Source organism: Trichechus manatus, unplaced genomic scaffold (assembly GCF_000243295.1).
Source record: "Trichechus manatus latirostris isolate Lorelei unplaced genomic scaffold, TriManLat1.0 scaffold00154, whole genome shotgun sequence".
NCBI lineage: Eukaryota > Metazoa > Chordata > Mammalia > Sirenia > Trichechidae > Trichechus > Trichechus manatus.
In genome coordinates this window covers 2,847,539-2,856,147 of record NW_004444090.1, presented here as the reverse complement: position 1 = coordinate 2,856,147, position 8,609 = coordinate 2,847,539, and positions in this window count along the sequence as shown.

Below are 8,609 nucleotides of genomic sequence, written 5' to 3'. Positions count from 1 at the left end.
TGTCTCTCAAATTCTTACTCTATCCTTGAGTCCATATTCAGGACACATCACCTCTTTTTTAGACCCTTAAAGTTCCCCTGAATGTTCTCCACTTTTAGTCTATCCTCTCCAATTTTATTAGAGACCTTTCTATTTTATATGTTGGCTCAAAGTTCATTAGTGGCTCTAAACTGTCTAAAGGGTGAAATTTAACCCCTTCTGATTTATGCAAGGAGCCCTGGTGGTGCGCAATGGTTAAGCACTCTGCTGCTAACCTAAATGCGGGCTGTTAGGGCCCACCCAGCAGCTTCGCAGGAGAAAGACCTGACAATCTGCTCCCATAAAGATTACAGCCTAGAAAACCCTGTGGGGCAGTTCTGCTCTGTCACATGGGGTCACTTTTACCTGAAAATTGACTGCAAGGCACTCAACAACACAACAACTGATTTATACATGGATCTTCATGCTCTGGGCTCCAACAACCTGTTCATTCTCATCTCCTGTCTTTTCTTCACTCTAATTTATTCTCTTACCATATTGAACTACTTGCACAAAACATGTGATGCTCTTTCATGCTTCAATTCCTTCACACATTCTGCCCCTTCTCCCTAAAATATATTTTCCTCACCTATGTACCTAGAAAACTCTTCATTCTTAAAGTCTCAATTCAAGCATCATTGCCACTGTGAAGTCTTCTCTGAATCTCTCAGAGAAAATTAGGGTCTTCTCCTATATTCCAGATGCACTTGGTATATAGATTTATAAGGGGAATATCTCATTTTATTATAATTATTGGTTTGAATGTATGTCTTCCCACTAGACATACATAAGCTACTTGAGGACAGAAACAATTTCATCACAGTGCCTGGCACACAGTACATATAAAATAAATGCTTATTGAGTTACAAAATGAACAAATGTATCCATCTTGAATATTGGTGCTCTTCTAGAAGAACAAAGACTGGTTTAGCAAAGCACTGCTGCAATGGGTCCCAGATCAAGAATGCCAATCCCGTAAAAATCAAATAATTCTACTCATCTCATAGCCAGCCAGCCATCAACTTTCTGCCAATAGTAATGGTAAAATCAGTGTAAATTTATCCGCTATCTAAAAATTAAAGTGCATGGCTTATAGACAATGGTACATCATCATGTACCAGGGACAGTAAATAAAAACATACATTTTGAGAATAGAATCAGATATGCAAAAGACTTCTAAAAGCTAATCAGTCTAATTCCTCTAGGTTAAACTTCCATCTAGGTTAAACTCAGGGGAATTACATTAGGATGTTATCTCTGTTATTCTTAATCCTTTATGTACCCTTAGAACTTGCATATACAAAATTTCCATATCCTAGGTTTTTGGACCTTGATCTGAAGAGACTGCTAATTCTCTATTATTGTGTCTTGATATTTGTAACAATGTATCAATCAGAGAGCAGATTTGGAAAGAAAAAATGATTAATTATATTTGGTTATGTTTTGCTTGAGATGCAAGAGAGAGATTGCACCAGGTGCAGTTGGATATAGATCTGGAGCTTAAATGTCTCTGTTTCTATTGCTATCTATAGTGTACGATGTCACTGAACAAGTTCATGAATGACTGGGTTTGGATTAGTTTGTGCTTCTGTCATGTAGACTTTTCTATCTTTCCTTGTGTCCTGAAAAGAATTTCAGGCTGAGTAAGTTTTCTAACTATAATCAGAATCTTTTTGTGCATAAACATTAACAGTGACTCAAAAAAGATAATTGCCTATAAAGTGATGAATAGACTTTTTCTATAATTTCTCTCAAAAACTACATGTCAAAATCATCCAGGTGTTAAATCCAGCCTTAACAAATAGAGAGACACTGCCTTCCAATTATTTTGAACTCAGAAAGAATAAGAGTATGGATGTATTAATAGAATGAATAAAGAATATGAGTTGAATCCTGGACATTTTTGTAGAGGCTAGATTAATTTTGTAATTCTGCATCAATTTTTTATTTTTTTACAATTCACATGTTTGACATTTTTTCTTTAAGATATCTTTAGGAATTCTCTAAAAATGTCTTGGATTTCTTAGAGATGGGGTAATTTAGCAGTCATGTTATTTGAAATTCTTAGTTGTGAATCGATTTGGTGAAAAGTTAATAGCATGACTATTTTGGCTTACTTCACCTGAAGTAGGGTCTTCTTAGAAAATAGTCTCCATGTTCATTATAGTTGAAATTAAAATTAGATACATGAAATGTGTTTTGAGTTCCAATCAAGAGAATTTTATAAATTACAGACTCTTTGAAATATACAAAATTGTAACAAAATTTTATTATAGTCCAGTCTACAGAAAAGGATAAGAAAATAAAAAGCACTGACGCTTCATTTTGTCCCGACCCTGAACTCCCCTGAGATTGAGAAAGAATTAGTCAATCTTTTCCTCTTTCTGACAGAACTATCTCCAGTTGTGGCAAATGGAGGTGTCACAGGATTCGTGCTGTAAATTTCCCCTTGTTGAGGGTTGAAGAGGGATTCATGGGAAGACTTTGGGCTGAGGAGAGAGGGTAAAAAGGAGATGGAAGGAGAAAGGAGAGCATCCTGTAGCAGCTCATAATCATACAGCTGTAAACCCATAAGCCCTATCACCATCAACAAGAAAAAAACCCACCCTGCCCAAAGTTACATAATATCCTTTTGTGTCTTTCTCCCCTACTAAAGGGAGAGCTCACATACATAATACTATTCGCTGGTAACTGTGCAAAGTGTGGAAATGAAAAAAGAAGAAGGGTACTCTCTTAGGCTGGGTTCTCTAGAGAAGCAAAACCAGTAAATCATATAAACATATATATAGAGAGAGATTTATATCAAGGAAATGGCTCATGCGGAACATCCCAAGTTCATGGGTCAGGCTGGAGGCTTCTCCTGATTCACATAGCTGCAGAGGCTGGCAAACTCAAGATTGTCAGGCCAGAGAGCAGGCTGCGAAGATCAATAAATCCCAAGATCAGCAGGCAAGACTGCAGGTAAGCTGCTAGCTCAAGTTCCAAGAGCCAGAGGTCAGACAAACAGGAGCCAGCTGCAGGATCCAGAGCAAGCAAAAGCCCATGAGCCTTGCCAGAATGTTCACTTATATTTGATGCAGGCCACACATCCAAAGAAACTCCCTTTCAACTGATTGGCTACTCACAGCAGATCTCATCATGGGGGTGATCACAGTATATCACATTTCAACATGGATGTGATCAAAATATCATATGACTGCCAAACCACTGAGAATCATGGCCTAGCCAAGCTGACACACAATTTTAACCATCACAGGTACTAAATATTGTGATGTGCCTGGAGCCCCAAGGCCTCACAGCCCCACATTTTGATGTTAGTTTCCTATTTTTGCTTTCAAAGAAGAGAAAATTATGACAATACCATTAAAACACTCATGGAATTGACATTCTATTTTGGGTATACAAGTGTTATCAGTGGAAATAAAAAGAAATGTCTTTGGGATATATTTTGGAAGTCAATTGACATATCTTGCTTTTGGGGAAATAGTAAATAAAAAGAAAGAATCAAGAATTACCCTGAGACTAATGGATCACAACTACCATGGCCTCCACCAGAGTGAGTCCAGAACAACTAGATGGTGCCTGGCTACCACCACTGACTGCTCTGACAGGGATCACAACAGAGGGTCCTGGACAGAGCTGGAGAAAAATGTAGAAAAAAATTCTAACTCACAAAAAAAGACCAAACTTATTGGCCTGACAGAGACTGGAGAAACCCTGAGAGTATGGCCCCCTGACACCCTTTTAGTTCAGTAATTAAGTCATTCTCGAAGTTCACCCTTCAGCCGAAGATTAGACAGCCCCATAAAAGAAAATGACTAACGGTGCACAACAGCCCAGGGACAAGGACTAGAAGACAGAAGGGACAGGAAAGATGGTAATAGGGAACCCAAGGTCGAGAAGGGAGAGTGTTGACATGTCGTGGGGTTGTTAACCAATTTCATAAAACAATATGTGTACTGTTTAATGAGAAACTATTTGTTCTGTAAACCTTCATCTAAAGTACAATAAAAAAAAAAAACAATCAGCAGGAAACCCTCCTGCTCACAGTCCCAGGTAAAGGTACACTGCCACTAAAGGATAGATAGAAACAAAAAAAAAAAAAAGTCTGCTCATGGGTGAGGGGTAGAGAACCCATTCAGGTACAGGATCTTGCAAGGATACAAAGCAGAGGCCTGCTGCCACAGGAGAGGGACAGGAAATGCTCTCCCATCTAAGACCACCCACCAATATGAGACAGAAAAAGTCTCACCTCTAAAACCAGGCATAGGGCCTGCCTAAGACTGAGTACTGAACAAAATAATGGGAAAAACTCCCTGCTCAACAACAAGCTTCACAGTGAGTAACAGGAAACATCAGTCTAGTCCTGGAAGAGGGGCAAAAACATGGGCAGAGACCCACTCTATGATGTCGGCATGTGGGACCTGCTGTGTATTCAGGCTCCACATTAATTACAAGGTAGCAGCAAGCCACTCATGGAGGAATTTAATGTCTATCACACAGTAAAACTTAAACCCAGCTCAATTACTGACTATATTGACTCAACTAGCTACACTAACCCCCTACAGAAGAAATGTCTTCATCTCCAGGTATAAATGCTATTTACTTTAGTCTCTACTGTTCTTTTGTACACATTGTCCATCATTTAATCAAAAAATTATGGTATATACAAAAACTAAGAAACTATAACATAAAATACTCACAGTCAGAAGATAAAGTAGTCAAAGTTGCCAGATCCAAAAGTGATATAGATGTTGGAACTATCATATAGGGACTTAAAATAACTACTATTTTTAAAATTATTTAAATAAAATATTATTAAATAGAAGTAGACAACATGCATGAACAGATGGGTAATTTCAGCAGAGAAATGGAAACAATAAAAAGAGAGACAAATGGAAATTCTAGGGAAAATAAGCATGATACCAAAGAGGAAGGATTCCTTCAACAGGCTTATCAGTTGATTAGACACTGAAAAGGATTTCCAAACTGAAAAATAACGGGGAAAAAAGTGAAAAGAAAAGCATCCAAGAGCTATGGGACAATATAAAAGTGAAATATATATTTGAAGTCCCAGAAGTAGAAGAATGAGAAATAAAATAGAAAAAGTGTTAGAAGAAACAATATACAAGAATTTTCTAACACTAATGAAAAACATCAAACCACAGTTCAAATAACCTTAGAAAACCCCAAAACCAAACCAAACCAAACCCGTTGCCATCGAGTTGATTTCGACACATAGCGACCCCAAGCAGGGGGAAAAAAATAACACAACAGAGATCCATCATAGTTAAATTGCCAAAAAAAGAGAAAGAAAATCTTGAAGGCAGTCAGAGGAAAAAGAAACATACAAAAGAACAAAGCTAAGAACGGCAGACGAATTCTCAATAGAAAGAATACAAGGTAGAAGAAAATGGAAATACAAATTAAAGTACTAAAACACTGTCAACACAGAATTTTATACCCAGTGAAAATATCTTCTAAAAAAGAAAGATAAATTTTTCTGACAAACAAAAACTAAGAGAAGTCATTGTCAGCTTGCCTACACTAAAAAGATGTTAAAGGAAATTCCTAAGGCAAAAAGAGTCTGATACCAGAAAAAATATGGATCTACACAAAGAGCTCCAGAAACAGTGAAAATGTGATAATATGATAGCTTTCTTACTTTAAATCTCTTTAAAAGATAACCAAATGTCTAAATAAAAATTAGTGACAACGTTCTATGGGGTTTATATCATATGTACAAGTAAAAAGTATGACAACCATAGAACAAAGGATGGGAGGGAAGAAATGGAACCATATCATTGTACGGTTCTTAAGCTATATGTAAAGTGGTATATTATTTGATGGTAAACGTTAATAAATTAAAGATATATATGTACATCCTAAAAAAGAAAAGAAAGAATAACCCTTTCTTTTTGAGCAACTGTGTGGATGGTAGATGCCATTGACTGAAGCAGAGAAAAATGGTCAAGAAAGGGTTTGAGGGTGAGGACTGGAAATTAAGAGTTCTGTTTTGGCCATGTTAATTTGAAATGTCTTTAGTAGTCCAAGTGAATGTAGACCTCATAGGTTCAAGTGATGACCTTAGGCTGACATATTCCTCATCTCAGTGGAATGACACTGCCATCCACCTTGTCTCCCAAGGGGAAAGGCTGAATATCATCCCAGAACAGGCCTTCTCCTTCCCTGCCAACCATCCCTCCTTCAATTAGTTTACGTTCTCTAGATTTCACCACGCTGTTCTTATATCTGAATTCTCATATACAGACCCACCTCTTCAATCCAATTTCCACTCCTCTGTACCCCCCTCCAATCATTAGAGCAGACAGTATGACTGTGTAACTGAGGCTGGGTGGTACCCATCATAGCACAAAACACAACCTAACAGATAATAATGATTGGATTGTTAGGATTATGGTGGCATTTTATAAGCCTCTTGTCTTTCCTTTTTGAATCCTCCTTACACCCCCTAGTGCCACCATTATTTTCTGCACACTATCGTAATTACTAGCCAGGAGAACACAGTGGTTAAGAGCTCGGCTGCTACCCAAGAAGTTGGCAGTTCAACAAAGGCTAGTGCTTCCAGGGCCTTAGCAGCAGTCTAGTTAGCCAGAGCCCCAGTTAAAACATCAAGACTACTTCCAAAGTCTGAGAAATCTCAGCATCACCCAGTTCAGCCTCGTGTTTGCAGCACAGGTTAGTATCATTCAGGAGATTCATCTCAGCCCAGTATATCCTTCATCATTCTTTATATCTTTCATGCTTTGAAGAAGTAGCATGAAGGAGATAAGAGAAAGAGGAGAAGAGAAAAGGGAGAAAGAGAGGAGAAGAAGAAAAGCTACACACATCATCTCACTTTTACACTTTCAAACATTATCATCAGTACAACACAGTATGGTATTTGGAGCATTTTCCTGTTCAAAGGACCATCATAATGGTTCTCCAGGGAAGGCCAAGGCCAAATATACATACACTATATGTATAATCAGTGTCACTTACAGAAAGAAAAGAGAGGGGGTGAGCATAAATGATTACAAATTGTTTCCATTTCTTTAGAAAAGGTTCTTGAGAGAAGAGGGTGCCCATTGATATTGACAACGGAAACAGAGACATAGGGCATGCCAGAAAGGAAGACAAGGTTTTTTTCTAGTTAGTGAAAGTGGCTTGAGTTGGGGCATAACCAATCACATTAGAAGCAATTCATGGGGTGGCATGCATCAGGAGATGGGGACACTTACATAAGAATGGTGTTGGCATTCAATGGAGGTCATTAGATTCCATGAGAAGGAATTTGAATTTCATGCCTGAGGTAACTAAGAAATCCTCAGAGCAAATTTGACCAATTATATATAACCCTATTGGACCAGCCAGGGTCAGAAACACACATCCTTTCTGTTTTCCAGACCCTACCCCCATAAGAAGTTAATTTGTGTTGCACAACCCAGTATTCTTGCTTAGACAGAAACATTTCGTTTTTTAGAAATTACCAAAAATATTTATAGCTTGACTAAGCTAATTTAAAACACAAGCAAGAAGATGCCATGCCTTACGTTCTCTGGGCTGCGGCTGAGGGAGTGGCTGCACATCTCTAAGCCAGTGATAGTTCGGACAGGGACACTCGATTAAAAGCGATGTTCTCCATTCATCAGGACTGTTGCATGATTACGTAAGACCTCTTTGGCTCATTAGGTAACTGTCTAGCATAGAGATTCGACTATTTCCTGTCACGTTTTCCTCAGAACCTAAACTTTCGAGGCATTTGAGTCTGGAGCAAGATCCTGAGCTCATCCCAGGCTGAGGTATTTCTTGTCTTGACCCAGCAAAATATTTTACCATTCATTTCCTGATCCAGGAAAAGCTGAGTCTGGCCATTGCATAAGCCTAAAATTTACCCTGAAAAATGAATGCAATTAAATAAAACAATTGGGAAAACAATTCCTTTGTTCTGATGAGAAAATCCAACATTTGCCCCAGGGCTACAGCTAGCCCTGGCCATCAGGAATCTCAGCCAAAGTTTGAAAGGCAGCCACGCCAGCCCTGTGCACCTGAATCAGACACTAAACATTTTTCTTTTAATCTTCTTCTTGACTCTTCCGTAGAAGCAGTGATTATTATTAGCTTCTTTAATATCTAAGAGAGGTATCAAAATGTTCCCAAGTCTCCAGAGAATATGAATTTTACTAAGTATATGGATACTGGATAAACTCTTTTTCTGATTTAGCTAGTTATGTTTTCCAGAAAAACTATTTCACCATAAATTATACAGCACATGCAAGAAGAAATAAAATTTTTTTTACTCCAAAATATACATGGAGAAAAAGAAAATAGAAGAGGGGAGGGGAAAGGAGGCCACCAGGAAATGGGAGCAATCAGCAGCCACATTTGTTCAGAAAACTTCTTTAAGCAGATTTGACTTTACAGTCTACATTTGATACACAGATGCCTCCTGATAAAAGCAGAGGCAACAAAATTACAAAATCGAACATTGTCATCCCCGTAAAGAAATTATGGTCTTAAAATAAGCACCCGAGACGCCTAAGTAGTTTCACCCACACAAAGACAATTTCTTTTCTCAGTCTTCTATTGTT